Genomic DNA, 16,882 nt, shown 5'->3' with positions numbered 1-16,882 from the left:
AAAAAAAAAAAAAAAAAAAAAAAAAAAAACTAAAGTAAAAAATAAAACACCAGTTAGAGAGTGATTCGGATCCATTAAATTGGCTAGCAGGATGCTGTCCTAAAATTAACTTTAGCAATGGAAAATAAACCCCTCTCATTATTTACAAAGCAAGAAAGGCTAAGACAGAGAAAAGATAGCTGGAATTACTCCCACCCAAACAAACAAGAAAAATCTTTCTAAAAAACAATTATATAACACGTCAGTATATAATACTTCCTTTTGTAAATTCTTCGGAAAGGGTTATTATAATCAGATCCACTTTTCCTTTTGCATTGAAGAAAGACCCTGAGTAAAAAACATTTCTCCAAAGTTCTGATAAGTAAAAAGGTAAGGGAGAGAGAGCATGAGAGTGTGTGCTTGTGTAATAAAACTAAACCTGGAAGGATGACAGGAGGCACAAGACAGGCACCTCGCACATGGCCCTGAATGAGAGGAAAGCCTGAGAGTCTGTTAGCCCTAAGGATGCGGTGGCTAGAATTCATAAAATATATAAATGAGTATCAATGATTAAAACGACTTTTGTAGGACAAAAATGATGAGGTTAGTTGTTTTGAAATGACTATATTGTGGATTTTAAAAACTAAAGTATATCAAACCTTTATCCCTCTTTTAAAAAAAATTTTTTTTTGAACTCAGGCTAATTTTTCCTGCACACTGAGCCGTTTCTGAGCCATTGGCTGTGAATGTGACGAGTATTTTACTGTTGGAAGAGCTCTGTCTATGACTGATCTATAGACACTAATATTTAGTGCCAGGGTCTGTATGTTTGATTTGTTTTATTTTTTAGATGTTATTTTAAAATACACACACAGGCTTTTCAAGAAATAGACACCTGAGAAAAAACCAATGCTTCCTAAAAATGACAGAAAAACTGGGGTTACTCTCTAAGGGCAGTGGCTTATTTATTTTGTGCATATTTTGCCAGCATAAACCTGAATATTTTATATCAACATGCCCAGGTGAAAAATCAAAACAAAGCAACAATTCATCCATGAGACTAAGAGATAAAATGCAATTTGATAAGTTTCCATATACTCAATCACCTGCTTTTGGCTCTGTTTTGTATTATTTTTGAAAAGTCCGATATGCTTGTTAGCAAAGCACAACACAGACTCAACAATGCCCCAGACTGTCTTTATGATTTTTCACTTTTTATTCAGTTATTCATTGGATTTCTATAACTGTGCCCATTCCTGAAGCTTTGACACACAAACAATTCTCAGCAAAATATTTAAAACTGCAAATAACTGCAATATTACCAAAGAAAAAAACCAACAGGATTTTTAAAAAAGCGTTCATGCATTATTTTTCCATCTGAATATGCTCTATAGAAAAAGCAGGGGGCCGGCCGAGTGGCTCAGCTGGTTAAGAGCTCACTTGGGAGCACCAGCTCTGAGCAGCAGGGCTGCGGTTCGGATCCCACATTGAGGGCCAGTGATGCTGCACCCTCTACAGCTAAGATGATGAACAAGCATCAGCTCTGAGCAGCAGGGCTGCGGTTCAGATCCCACATTGAGGGCCAGTGATGCTGCACCCTCTACAGCTAAGATGATGAACAACAGCTCGACCTGGAGCTGGGCTGCTGTGAGTCGCCAGCAACGGAGTAGGCCCCGCTGCAGTGGGCTGCCATGAGCTACGTGAGTGGCTGGCAGTCAGCGTGAGCAGCTGGTAGCCAGTGTGAGCTACCGGGAGTCACTGTGAGCGGCCAACCAATGACCGGCGAATGATTGCCTCACCTGGGAAGAGCACAATGATCATACCAACGCGGGCCAGTGAAGTGATGTCCTCCACAACTGGACTGAAGAACAAAACAGCAATTTGTCTACCTGTCTGTTCCCCTTCCCTGATTCCCCAGTGCTGTTCCCCTCCCCCCAATTCCCCAATTTAAAAAAAAAAAAAAGAAGAAAAAGCAGGATTTCAGATTCAACTGGAATCCCATGGACATGGCCTTAGGATTCTGTTACTGCATAGAAAGAGTTAATCTCTAAAAAGATATAAACCGGGAAAAAAAAGATATAAAGGGTTCTCTCTTCTGGGAAACCTTTCCTAACCACACCATAACAACTAACCATTTGGTCTTAGGGACCTACCAAAGGTCACTTTCTTTGGGGAGCCCTCCTTTAGGTTAATGATCCCTGGAATTCTATTTAAATTTCTAAAATTCACTAAGATACTAATTTTTGTCTTGGTTTTACTGTCTTTTCTGGTATAGACAGTCCAAGAAATATTAAAAGGTTATTTTTCTTATTCCTTCCGGTGTAGCAAGTCCCCAAGACCACACCCCCAGCTTCTGTGATTCATTAGGAAGTCTCACAGGGCTCAGCATACAGTTGTATTCATGCCTAATATTTATTAAAGCAAAAGGATATAAAACAAAATCAGCAAAGGGAAAAAGCACATGTGGCGAAGTCTAAAGGAAACAAGGTACAAGCTTTTAAGAGTTCTTTCTCAGTGAAATCACACAGAGCTTAATTTCTCCAGCATCAGACTGTGACAACACTTGTGCAGTGTTATCCACCAGGGAAACTCATGCGAGACTCAGTGCCCAAGGGTTTTATTAGTGACTGGCCACACAGACACCCTGTGCCTCTGCCTCTGCCAAAATTTCAGACTCCCAGAAGTACAGCAGGTGTTCCACATAAACCATGTTGTTTGCACAAACAGATTAGGCAAAATGAGCCACTCTTTGATGAGTTAGGGAATGGCGGGAGCAGTCCAGAAATCCAAGTTCCCAAACACCAGCCAAGAGACAAACCTGCAAATAGGCCTTTCTAAGGATAGTGTCTCAGGCCTGCTGTCTTAACTGTTTTCTGTACATATCCTTAGAGATGAGATGGCCAAACTTTTGTGTCTAAATCTGGAACCCTGAAGAAAACCTCGAGCTTTTGGGGGCAATGTAGATTCATGGAGGCGCATTCAGCTAGATTTTCCTTGAGGAGGAAGGGATGATGATGGTGTTGAGCTGAAGGCATTCCTGGTGTGCTTTCTCTGAGATGGAGAAAGAAGAGGAAGTGGCCCTTTAGCAAGTGGAAGCATTCATTGCTAGTCTCCAACACAGCAGTTTTGGGTGTGGTCTGACCTCTCTTAGGGGAGAATGACATATATGGATACCTTGGGATCTAAACATTAAGGGCCTTAAATTTGTAAACCAATTCAAAAGAAACTTGAGTGTATTCTTGGTAAGAGAGTAGTAGAAATTCCTCATGCTCTTCTGAGTTTGAAAGTTGAAGACCCCAGTAGCATCCTGAACATACAAAAGACCCATGTCTAGGTTTTCTGAATTGAATAATTCTCCTGGAATTCTTATATAACTCCCAGGAAAAGGAATCCTCCCCTTTATACCATCAACCCCTCCAAAATTTTTTAAAAGGTAAAGGAATTGATATTGGGTATCTAGTCAGTTTTAATTGTTATATATATTTAAGAAACACAATAATGTGATTGTCTTTGAATCTCCTGTGGTAGAGCAAACTCATTCCAGTTAGACATTTAATTTCATGGAAACCTCATAAATGGGTACTATAAACTTATTTACCAATGAAGAAACTAAGACTTAGAAAGATGAAGCAACTTGCTTACGATTATAGAAGCATTAGTAGATCCAGAGCTCAACCCCATTTTTCTGCCTTCAGAAGCTATTCATGTAGCAACTATACTACTATACTATAGGTTTTCTAACATACACCCAAGAGAATTTAGAAAAACTATGTATGCCTTCACATATTTTTGAAATGACATCTATTTTTCATTATATAATTAATTATGAAAGATGAAATGTCCTGTGTATTATAAATATTGACACTTCATATATCTGATTGCATTATTCCTTAAAATATATCCAGTGGAATTTAAATGCCATTGCAATTCGAACATCACTATCCATTTAAAGAATAAATGGAGGGCCGGCCAAGTGGCGTGGTTGTTAAGAGCTGGGTTGGGATGCCAGAGGGCCCCGGTTCGGATCCCACATATGAGAGCCAGTGACACTGCCCTCTACAGCTAAGATGCTGAACAACAGCTCAACCTGGAGCTGGGCTGCCGTTGAGTCCCTGGCGACAGCTAGGCTGCAGCCACTGCTGCAGTGGGTTGCCATGGGCTACCATGTGTAGCCAGCAGCCAGCGTGAGCAGCTTGCTGCCTCTGTGAGTGGCTGTCCAGAAGCCGCGACTGATCTGCCTCACCCGGGAAGAGCGCAATGATGGTGCCAACTTGGGCCAGTGAAGCAACGTCCTCCACAACTAGACTGAAGAACAAAAGGACAGCAACTTGTCTGTTCCCCTTCCTCCTATTCCCCAATAAAAATCTTTAAAAAAAAAAGAATAAATGGATACTTTTTTTAACAGCTGGAAGTTTTGAATCATTTCTCTTCATCTTTGACTTGTACTTTATTCAACATCACCAACAGAATTTCATCCTAACATAATAACTTTTTTGCTTAAATGTCTTTCATGGGTCACTCTATCTGACTCTGCAATAAAAATAAAAGTTTCTAGCAATGAATAGTTGTTGCCTCTGTGGAATTCTAGGAGGTAAAATAAATTTTATTTTAAATTGGAGTTTGTTGTTTAGAATGGATTTTTTTCAGATAAAACTATTGCTCTTTAAGGGGGCTTTACCATTATTCACTTTCTCAATGCCAATGCCAATATTTCAAATTGTCCTTTTGCTTTGAAGCCTAGTGGTATTTGCACCCAGGATAATTCAATGCTGTGGCTTTGCAGTGAGTGACAGGTTCACCTTTCTCTCTAGTAGAAGAAAGTGTAGATCAGAGCCCATGCTTCCACCCATGCACCTTAACCATGCACACCAACTGAAAGATAAAGTACAAATGAGAGCTGAGAAGCTGGAAGCAAATCGCCTTAAAATTATCTGCATGCTCAAGCAGCCTTGAGAAAATCTGCACAAACATCTAGAATTACATGTACTCTTATTTGAAGAAACTTCCTACTTCTGCTTCTATTTTAGTTCTTAACATATTACATTGTGGTTATTGGTCTAATTGTATTGGGTTGTCGGAAAAATCATAATATATTTTGTCTCTGTTTTTCAAAGGTCATTTATTTATATAAATAACAAAGATCAATCAATGATATACTGCCCATTTTGTTTGATAACTTCTGCCTTCTTTCAGTGAGCTTTATAATTCCTCATTCATAGAAGGACCTGTCTTTATTTGCGAAAAACTGAACAATGTGCTGATTTACAGCCTCATCCGAACTGAACATTATACCATGCAAGGAGTTTTGAAGAGAGCGAAACAAGTGGAAGTCTGACAGCACAAGGGCAGGCAAGTATGGTGGGTCATGTTTATACCTTAAACTCATACAATGTTGTATGTCTATTACATCTCAATAAAGCTGAAAAAAATAACAAAAGACTACCTGTTTAACTATATTGTGATTTATTTTACTGTCTGCCTCTTTTCAGGAGATTTCACATTGTTTTTAGACTCTCACTATTGCAAACAACTCTATAGTAAACATTTTCCCCCATAATTCTCTGTATGTCTCAGATTATTAAGGTAAATTCCTTCCTGAGTCACAAGAAACAGATGTCTTTGTAGCTTTTGATAGTCATTTAAAAAACTGTTTTCTAGAAATGCTTTAACTTTTTATATTTAACCTTTGTGAATCACTCCATGTCTATACAACAGGGTCTCTACTTGGGTGAGGCCACTGCCCACACTCTGAGGTCAGAGGATGCCCATGGCGAGGCTCCACAGTTGGGTAGGCCTGCTGGCTGGCTTTCCTGTTCACATGGGGCTGCTGGTTGGGCTCCCTGATCAGGCAAGGCTGCTGCTGTGTTCAGCAGTCAGGTGGTGGGGCCACTAGCTGGGCTCTGCAATTATCTATTTGGATGGGGTCACAGGCTGTGTTCCCTAGCAAGGACTCTACCATCACTCCTGGTCAGGTGGGTGTTCAGGCTGTTTCCTGATCAAATGGTGCTGCTGACTGAACTCCAGGTTCAGGCCCGGGGGCCACAGGCAGGGCACTGTGATCAGGGCCTTAGGCTATGCTGTGAGATCAGGTGGGGCTGCAAGCTGTGCCCTAAGGTTGGACAGGCCCACAGTCTTGGCTTCCAGATCCTATAGGACACTGGTTGTGCTCTACTGTTGGGCAAGTTCCTGGCTGAACTCACTGCTGGGAGGAGCCTTCAGCTGTACCCTGAAGTTGGATGGAGCTGGAGACTGTACTCAGAGGTCTGGTGGGGTCACTGCCCAGCCTCCCTTGTTGGGTGTGGCCATAGGCTAAACTCCACTACTGGGCAAGGTCACTGGGCTGCCTGCCTGGGGGAGGCCACAGGCAGTGTTCAACAATGGGACAAGGCCATAGGCTGAGCTCCCCAGCTTTGCCATACATAGGCTGGGCTCTCAATACCCAAGGTTACTGTTCAGCCTCCCTGGTTATGGGGGACCAGAGGCTATGCTCAACAGTTAGGAAGGGAGGCTGGCTTGGCTCCCTGCCCAAGCGGGACTGTAGGTTGGGCTCCATGGCTGCCTGGGTTCTCTGAAGAGGTTCTTGAATGGCCAGGACCAGAGCCTGTGCTCAGCAACTCCTCCGGGCTGCATATTTGCTTCCCCGCCTGGGCGGGGTGTAGAACAGGCTCCACTGACTATACAGCGCACTGACTGGGGGCCCAATCTGACAACCTGGCCAGGTGGGACGCTGACTTGGCTCTGCACCTGGGCAGAGCCACTGGCTGGGACCTCTGCGCAGGTGCTGCCAGCGGGTCTGCCAAGATCTGAGGACTGGTCATTGGAAGCCCGCCCCCTTCTCTGTCTCTGTCTGATCCCCAGGGGTTGAACCCTGCTGGTTCCCCTCAGTGATGCTCAGGAGGCAAGACCCACCCCCGAGCCTCCTGGGAAGCGTCCCTCAACACTGGGGAGGCTGGAAGCTCACCTTGGGCTCCTTTGTCCCACTGGAGAAACCGCAGGCCCAGGAGGTGCTTGGAGCACGTGGCAGCGCTGCACAGGGCCGGGGAGGGACACTCGTGAGAATCACCACAGCTCTTATCCTTCCGATGTGGTCCTTCTCTAACTCTGTGGTCCAGGGTGCTTTAGCCTCATCCCCGGGCTCTGGGATTTTCACAACGGTGTTTGTGGTGAGCTGTCAGTTGGTCTTCTTGTGTGGGGAACTGACATCAGGAATGTCCTACGTTGCAATCTTGATGGCGTCATCTCGAGACCTTATGTATTCATTTAAAATAATGTTTTTGAATTACCGTATTTGCCGGCGTATAAGACGACTGGGCGTATAAGACAACCCCCTAACATTTCCACTCAAAATACAGTTTGTTATATACTCGCCGTATAAGACTACCCCCTCTTCCGCACACCTTCCACACACCAAATAAAAGGTAAAACAATATCAGATTTGATTTCAACATTTATATTTATATTCAAATGCTTATGACATGCAGGAAAACTGTCACAAGGCTGTATGTAATCAAACATATACATAAATCGCGATTCGCGATTTTGCGCTATCATACTGGGTGTATGGTCGGCTGTGTGCGATTTTGCGAGTGTGGTAAAATCGCATAACAGCAAAATCGCATAACAGCCGAGCATACACCCAGCAGCGCTGCTGATGCCTGAACGGTATGTGGAATGAAGTGGGCGGGCATCGGGAGGCCACTATGGCACGGGGCAAGCACTATGGGCAGTCTATCTGAAGTGTACCTGGCGTATAAGACGACCCCCCACTTGGAGGCATATTTTTCAGGGCCAAAAAATCATCTTATACGCCGGCAAATACGGTATATGTATGATATCTGACAATGCCACCATATAGTGTTAAATGGAAAAAGATTTTTAAACTAAAAAATAGACACATGATTCTCCAAAATGTTAGTTGCACTTATCTCTGAATATTAGATTTAGGGTTTTTATTTTCTTATACCCATTCAATGTTTTCCAAATTTTCCGTGAAATATATATGGAAAATATATATACTATATATGTTTTGTAGAACATATATAGTATAATCATAAAATATATTTTCAACTCAGAGCAACTTCTGTGTATGTCTATAATATTTAAAAGATCTATAGAACATCTTTAAAATAATATTAAATGCTGTTTTTCCCCATCCCTTCAGATAGAATTACACATTGTATATTTGTAAATACGTTATGCTTTTATATATAATCTGTTAGCTCTAAGAATAAAATCCTGTTTGAGCTGCATGATTCATCTTAAAGGACAAAGAAAAATATCTCATAAGTTCAGTTACACAGAATGGTGTGTAATGGACAAGGATCACGTCGTGCTTTGAATCTGGTGAGCTAAGTTTGGGATAAATTACAGAATTTTCTTTCTGTACAAAGCACAAACCCAGCTGTTATTGATGTTTATACTATTCCAATTTTCTGTTCATTTCATGGTAAATTACCAGGTTATCTGAAAGCAGTAATAAACTAACTTCTCTTTAGATTCTTCTTAAGGGAATTTTTTGTTAATTACAGTTTGGAAAATAAAAGGAAGAGTGTCCCCCAGCCTCTCTTTTATGTATTTATGTAGCATTTATGTATTGCTTCTCATTCTCCCAGTCAAAACAGTGTCCCCATCTTTGTATTAACCATCATCACTTTGACAGCATCTCCTGTATGTCCATGAATGCAGCAGGCACCAATTATAGTGAGATGTCAGCAAACCACAGAAACATTAGGCCTCTAACCCTCTGCGATAAAAAAGGGCACTTCAAAAATGTGATAAATTTCAAATTAGAAGAAAGACTGCTCCACACTTACAGCCCCTTGCCTGCTTTCAAAGAGATTAAAGATATGAGAAGGCACATGTACACCACTATTTCACAAAGCTATTGAGCAAAGAGAGAACTGACTTTTTTAAAAGTGGCCTGTGGACCCCCAGGTAGGGCCTCTGTAGGTAACTAACTATATCAGGGATACTGCAGGATCAGGATGAAAGGTCAACTGAAGATGATTTTCTCAAGGAGGATACATTGATGCTGACCAGGATATTAAGCAGAATAGCCATCTGTCAATCTGTAGCTAGAAACCTAGCAGCCTAGTACATGTCTACTGATCAGCCCCTTCTCTCTCCAGCAAGAATATCTACATGGGGAAACAACTGCTACAATGAGAATATTCTCTGTGAGCATGTGGTCAGTGCAATGGGAACTAGGGGGACTGGATAATCACTGTAGTTCAAGAACCATCGGTCTATGCTTCCACCTCCATCCACTGCAGAGAAACACCCACCAAGTCAACTAGGGAATGGTCTCTTTCTGTGAGATCTCAGCTAAAGGAAAACTTGAGTACTTCTTGCCCATTGGACTGCTCATCCAGACTGTAGAGTTTGGAGTCCTTCTTTAAAAATTTAGTTATAATTTATAAACAATGTATTTAAGAGTACAGCTCAATGAGTTTTGACAACTTTATAAACCCATATAATCTCCACTCCAATCAAGAGAATGAGTCTATCATTACTGAAAATTTCCTCATTCCCTTTTCTAGTCTATTGTCTGTCCTGCACAGAGGCAACCATTATTCTGATTTTTATCACCACAATTTGTTTTGCCAGTCCTTGAACTTCACATACATGAATCATACTTCTGTTCTCTTTATGGTCTGAGTTCTTTTGCTCAACTTAATATTTTTGAGACTCATCCCGTTTGTTGCTCTTATCAGTGGTTAATTTCCTTTTACTGCTGAATAATATTGTATTTTACAAATATATATCACAATTTCTTTATCCATTATCCTACTGGATGAACATTTGATTTGCTGCCAGGTTTTGATTATGAATAAAGCTTTAAGAATATTCTTGTTATAAGGCTCTTTATAGACATGTAATTTTATTTCTCTTGAGTACTTTTCAAGAATGAAATTGCTGAATCATATGGTACGTGTATATTTAACTTTATAAGCAGCTGTCAAATAGTTTCCTAAAATAGTTATACAATTTTACACTCCTACCAGCAGTTCCATAGCTTTGCCAATATTTGGCATTATCTGACTTCTTAATTTTAACTACACCAGTGGGTAGAAAGTGGTATCTTATTGTAGTTATAATTTACATCATCTTACGTACTCCTATAGTGAATAATGGGTAACTCTTGTAGTGGGTAAACACCATATTTGTGTTTAATATTAATCATTTGAAATTCTTCATAGATGATCTGTAATCTCCCTTTAAAATAAATATATGCTTCTTGAACACTCTTTGTCCTCATTTTGGAACCCGAATTACTATTATGAAACTCATTAACTAATGTATTGGGTTGTCAGAAAAGTCATGACACATTTTTGCAATGAAAAACATAGAAAAAATATGTCATGACTTTTCCAACAACCCAATAGTACTTAGCAGCCTGCTAATATCTCGGTTAGCTTCTTACACTAATCAAATCCACTCCTTGTGCTGGGAAGGGCCCGCCTTTCCAAAAGCACTTGGCCACAAATACTAGAACAAAATGAGAGTCTATTAACAAAGAAGAAGTATGGGAAGCTGTTGGGTAGGCAGCCACAAGTGTCTACCACAGTGAAGGGGTTTAGCGGTGGCTTTAAAAGTCAAACTGAACTGGAATACAGACTTCCCCAAGCCAAATTCTTTATCATATTTAACAGCCACATTTTTAGTCATTTGTAGTGTCAGCTTTCTGTGCATAGACACAAAAAGAAGCCTCCTAGTCTATGTATCCCTTCCTATCTTCTTTGCCTTCTTCATTTTTCCCCTTCAAATTTTTTTTTACAGTCCACAGCTTAAGATGGAGGAGGAAAAGGAAAATGAAAAGGGAGAAGCTTTTGACAAGTCTTAGTGCCTCTGCAACATCCATTCTTACCTATTAGAGATCATTAAAAAAAAAAATCAAAACCAACAAGTGTCTAAGTAGTACAAGCAAGAGTAAAGTAACACATTCTTATCAGAAATCAGGAGTAAAAAAGAGAACAGGAAGCCAGGAAGTCAAGCCTGGTGGGCATTCCCTTCTGCCCCTCCAGACGTACTCTCCATCCTTCTCTACCCTGCTGTTTCCCCAGCAAGCTCGCCTCTACTGGTGGTACCACCTGGGCTCCCTTGAACTCTGGCTTCTACATTGGTTTATCAATGGTTGACACTGACAGAAGATGGAGCGTGGGAGAAGGGAGAGGTCAGGGAATTTATTCCTCTCTATCCCTCCCTGATGAGCAGAGGCTTGGCGGTGGCTGTGTTCTTCTCCCCAAGGTGGCAACTCCAATCACATGAACCTTCTCCTGTGGCTGCAACTCTCCCCAACTTCTCATAGCTACCGCCTCCCTTTGATCCTTCAAATCTAGGATATGTCACCAAAGAATGCTCACCATTCTTTGTTGGTTTCCTTAAGCCTACTGACACCATTGCAAATTGCCCCTGTATTAAACAATTTTTTTTTTTTTACTTACCCCTTTGAATTTGGCATCTGTTTGCTGCATGGCCTCAGACTGAAACCTCAAGTTACAAGTTAAGAAGAGGTATATATCCAGCTCAGAACAGGTAAAAATCCTTAAATATAAAGCAAAAAATTAAACCAGTTACCAGCAACCTGAGTACAAGCATAAGAACCTAATTCTGATACAATATCTAATTAAACCAGCAACCTCTTCTACACAAGTCTCCTAAAACAAACTGAAGCCAACAAGGGAAGAGGCAGAAAGGTAGCAAATTCTGACAGAAAACACATGTACGAAGGACTGGTAACCAGGTCAGAGACAAAGTACTGGGAACTGAATTCCACTGATCTGCAGACCACCACTCACTCCCTTTCTTCCAAGTCTCCAAGTTTCTGTCCTCAAACTTTCCCCATTGTATAATTTCATCCATTCTCCGTAAGCCTTTAACTATCGCCTCCAGGCAGAATAATGCAAAAGTCTTTCTCTCACCTAAATATTATTCTTCAGTTGCAGACCCACCTGCTTGGCGATTCCCCAGCCACTCAAAATGATTTTAACCCAATCGTGTATCTTCATCCTCTCACAGTAACTGTCAACTCCTCTTCACCTGCCTAGTATTCATGGCATCAGCTGCCTCCCGTTGTGCCACATCAACACCTTGGGCATCCTTTGCTACCTTCTCCCACAACCCCTGTACCTGAATCTGTTGCCCAACAGAAAATCCAGATTGTGAGTCATTGTGTATACTTCTCATGTGTGCATGTGGGCTTCAGTCTCCTCTCCAGGCTCATCTCCTACCTCTGGTCTTCATGCTCTTCATCTTATTCTTGGAACATAATGCACGCCTTGTCTCTACATATTTTACTCTAATTGAAAAAAAAAACCTTTTGCCAAAAAATCCTACCTGCTAAACAAAAAGTCTCAATTTATGGGATATACATTTCAAGTGCCACTTCCTTCACAAAGCATTTCCTCTCTTTCCTTTCCCCCAACCAAATGTTCTCCTCTTCTGAATATTTGACTTATACCAATTTATAGATTTATATTTTATTATGTACTATAATCACACAATATGTATTATACTCATGTACTGCTATGAATTATACTATTATGTATAACACTATTATGTATTATAATTATGTATTATATATTATAGTCATAATTGTAAAATAGAGAAATTTTTCCTCTGCTGAATTTCAAGTTGATTAAAAGCAGAAAAGTTCCTATTTATTTATTCTCTGTAGCACCTATCTTTAATAAATAATTTCTGAATTGTATTCAGTTGCATTGAATTGTCTGACATACATATCAAATTTTAAGGCAAAATTACTTATAAAATTAAACAAAGTATCAAAAATTCAAAATCTGTGCATTATATATCCTTTTATATCTTGGCACAAAATTTCATTTTATTTTACCATTTAGAAAATAAAACTAGAGTAAATCCACAAACAATATTTAACTTTGAAATGTTAACCAAGTCAATCCTTTAAAAGTGATGTTTGTGTCTATAGTCCAAGTTAAAAAGATTTGGTAACAATACATTTTTCTCTCCTAGACAAATTAAGTTACTCTGGACAAGTACCCAGTATTTTGTTAGCAAAATGACACCACTTGTGTCTGCACTGTAATTTTACTGATTGGCACATATATGAAGTGGAGACTGGAAAACAAATGTTGTCTGGCAGGATGTTTTTTTGTTTTTACAGAAACACCCACCCTTGCTAAGAATGAATAATTTGGACCTAAAAGTTTCTCCTATAAAACTTTAAAAAATCCTTCAGTTTGATCAATCTTCCTACATATTTTTCTAATTATTTGGGACATCTGCATGAAAATATGTTCTTTGATTTAGCTATTCATTTCCTTAATAACCATAACTGAGTATTAGCATTATAATTTCCTGAAAAACATTCACTAGATTCTTCAATAATGACATCAATGCCTGTTTTATATGTTTCCTGAAGCCCTTCCTCCCGTTAAGGGCCATTCTCCATGCTGATACTATTTGTAACCATATGCAGTGGATCTCTTAATTTTTTGCTTGTATTTCAGTGTTGTTTTGTTTGCCTGACCTATTCCTAGCCCATTCTTCTGCTGCCAGCTCCCAGTTTTCCTTTGGGGAAACCTGCCTTCCCCACACCTTCAGTCCTTGTGGTCTGGATTGGTAGGGCTGACTCCATCCCAAGCTCTAAAAATGGTCACACAGCTCCAGTCTGTGAAGTCAGATCACTGTATCCCCTGACAACAATGTATAGTTTGCAGAGGAATAATGAATCAAGTTGAATTTACAAGAATCAGCCCAGGGACTGATGGGAACCCTTAGAAAAGGTGCTCTCTTCCCATCAGGGTTGCTAAACAGGAAGAATATAGCTCAGAAGCCTCTGAGGAGAGCCCCACTGAAGGAGAAAACCAATACAGAAAAGCAGAACTAAGAGGTGGAGAAGGATTTCGGATACAATTACTTTTGTGTCTGTAATCAGCGATGCCTTCTCTGAATTTTTAATTATGTAAGCCTATTTTTTTTAATTAAGCCAGTTTGTAAGTCAATAAATTCTTCTTTTTTAATTAAGTCAATATGAATTGATTTTCTGTCCCTTGCAAATGGAAAGATTTATATCCGTTATGCCATGGAGCGTCACACTCTTCAATTGCCTTCCTCACTGACCAAAGACCAGTTTAGCCTGGCAGCCTGCCCCTCTCCAGCCATATCATGTCTCTTTCCATGCCCGTTATGTAACCGTCATCGACAAACTCAGGAAACCCCTTTGGCTTTATTCTAATTATCCTCTGCTTCTCTCTACATAACTATGCACTGTGCAATGTCATATTTTAAATGTTGATTTACTGATCTATCCCTGAATGTGTTTCAATTCCTTCTACTGCTTTCATATTTCTCAAAATGTTTTAAATTTTTAAGTCATCTTAAATAGTCAGAAACACAATAAAACATATAGAAATAATTCACAACAAACATATAAAATAAGGTCACTGATGAGGGCTTTGAGATACATATTTAAAATACTAGTGTTTCTAAAAATAGGCAGAGCAAGTAGCTAAAACAGGTTGAGGACCATTTAGAAGGGCCCCACCTTACCCCCAGGCTGTATCCCCTCATTGTCTATCCTACTTCCTATGAAACTACTGTTAATAATTCTACCATTTAAGCTATTTAAAAAAGTGAGCTGGGTAGCAAATGCATTGACCATGTTTTGTACATTAAAAATCCAGATACTCAGCATGACATCTTCAGTATATCAATGTTAAAACAGAAAATATGAGAGTGTAAGTATCTTAGAAAATCCACCACATATGGACTCTGAAAGACACCACTTATTCAGCTCTGCGTTGAACATGAATAAGTTACATTATGTGTGACTGGTAAACCTTAAGAAGATTCTGATTTTCTAGTAAAAGTCATAAAAACTGAAAGACTACTTGAAAGAAATTATACTCTGTCTTGCCTTCCCCCCGCCCCCAAATTGAGATGTGAAAATATTCCAAGCTTCATTTTCTTCATGACAAGGGACATTATATTATTTCTGACTTTTATCTCACTATTCAGAAAGGATGACCAAAGTAATGTTAATATGTCAATCTCATTAAGAAAACCACTGCTATACTCCAATTTACATGAACTTCTTATGAAAAATAATTGGCCACATTAAATTTACTGTGGGAGTCAGCTAATGCTGAACACAAAAGCAGAAGGAGATTTAGGAGGAAGGCCTGATGCAAGGTTATACACGTTGTAAAGAAAGCTGAGTGTTCCTCAGAGGAGGGGGAAAAAAAAGTTTGGTCTACTTAAAAAGCACTCAACCTGAAATTAAGCTTTAAATTTTGAATAAATAAATGTCATGGTGGACAGAAAAATCTAATGCCCCAAACCCAAAGGGCACAAGAAGATGGTTTTGTAACCTTGCACTGTCTGATATCAATGTCATAGCAATCGAAACTGGGTCACTGGCTGATTTTACTATTCTTTCTCTTGTGGCACCATGTTCCAATCATGCATCCAAGGTAACTGTCAGAGCTGGGGAGTGCTCACAAGGGTCAACACCTCTAATACGCAGTTAATTTTAAAAGCTTTTAATTTCATGTGCAATACCAAACAGACATTTTAAGTGAACAAGATCACTTAATTACAATTCCAATATAATATTCCTGACAGCTAATTCAAAATGCACATGGAGGAGGGAATTGAGCTACAAATTTTTAAACAGCAAATGCAACATTATAAGATAACACTAGTATTCCTTTTTCCCCAATCCTGTTATTGAAAAGTGATAGTGAACACCCTTTAGAGTTCCCTTCCGTTGAGAGTGTACAACTCAGAAAAAGGTAAGCATTAGTTTGCTTTAAGTAAGGCTCAATGATAAATGTTTTGCCCTCATCTTCGTGTTGGAAATTGAAAATTTGGCATATATAAGGTATAGTTTTTATATATAATATATAATTTGATGTATAATAGAATGCCTATTAAGACAGATTCTGAAGGTATTAAGAAGGTCCAGGAACTCAAATGGTGTCACAGGTACATATTAATATGTGTGCGAACATTTTTTTGTACACACACACAGTTACTTCAAACCAGACCAATGATGACACTTTGTAGAAGGCTCTCCCCTCCAACAATCCAAATTCCACCCAGTCCTGAATCCCTGGTCAGGTTCTACCTTCTCTGTGGTCTTCCCTAATAAATCCAGCCCACATTCTCCTTCTTTTCTCAAACGTGGTTTCTACTTCACCACCGCTATCACACATTTATTGAATACTCAGCTGAAGGGTAGGGCCTTATTCCTGAAGTCAAAAGGCTGTTCCTAAACCTGAAACAGTTTAAAGACAGTTATGAAGACAAGATTCAGACAGAAAACTGTATAAGCAACAGCGAACTGTAGATCACAGGGCAGTTGGACACAGGGATGCAAAGGAGGTGGGCTCACTGAGGTTGGCTGAGTCAAGGATGAGAAGGGTTAATGGAGGAGGTGGAGTTCAAGGTTGTCTGAAGGGCCCTTCTCTCAGAGCCAGAATGGAGAAGAGAGGCTGAGCAACGTGAACAAGATGTAGAGACAGCAATGGACCAATACATGACAGGAAAGTGTGACTAGGGCTGCAACTAGGAATCTTCCTTAAAAGATGCTCATATATAATCTTCCTCTGTGGATTTATCCATCACTAAATGTGATATCACCTGTTCTTGGGGTAATTCCCACTAACCAAAGAGCAAAAAATATGCAATAGCATGTACTTCTAAAATGATTTAGTTTGGGTAGCATTAGAAAGACAAAAAAAGTATGCCAAAAACTAGTAGTGCCCACACTAACTAGGCTCCATTTATACTGGAGGTCTAAATTTGGACCACAGCACAATAACAAATTGTGAATGAACCCAGTTAACTTTCACATTTGTGGTAGGAGCCTTTCACTTGCAAACCATAATATAGACCGCAAAAGAGGGAATAACATTTCCTT

The sequence above is a fragment of the Hipposideros armiger genome, unplaced genomic scaffold (assembly GCF_001890085.2).
Source record: "Hipposideros armiger isolate ML-2016 unplaced genomic scaffold, ASM189008v1 scaffold_787, whole genome shotgun sequence".
NCBI lineage: Eukaryota > Metazoa > Chordata > Mammalia > Chiroptera > Hipposideridae > Hipposideros > Hipposideros armiger.
Note: the sequence above shows the minus strand (reverse complement) of the source record.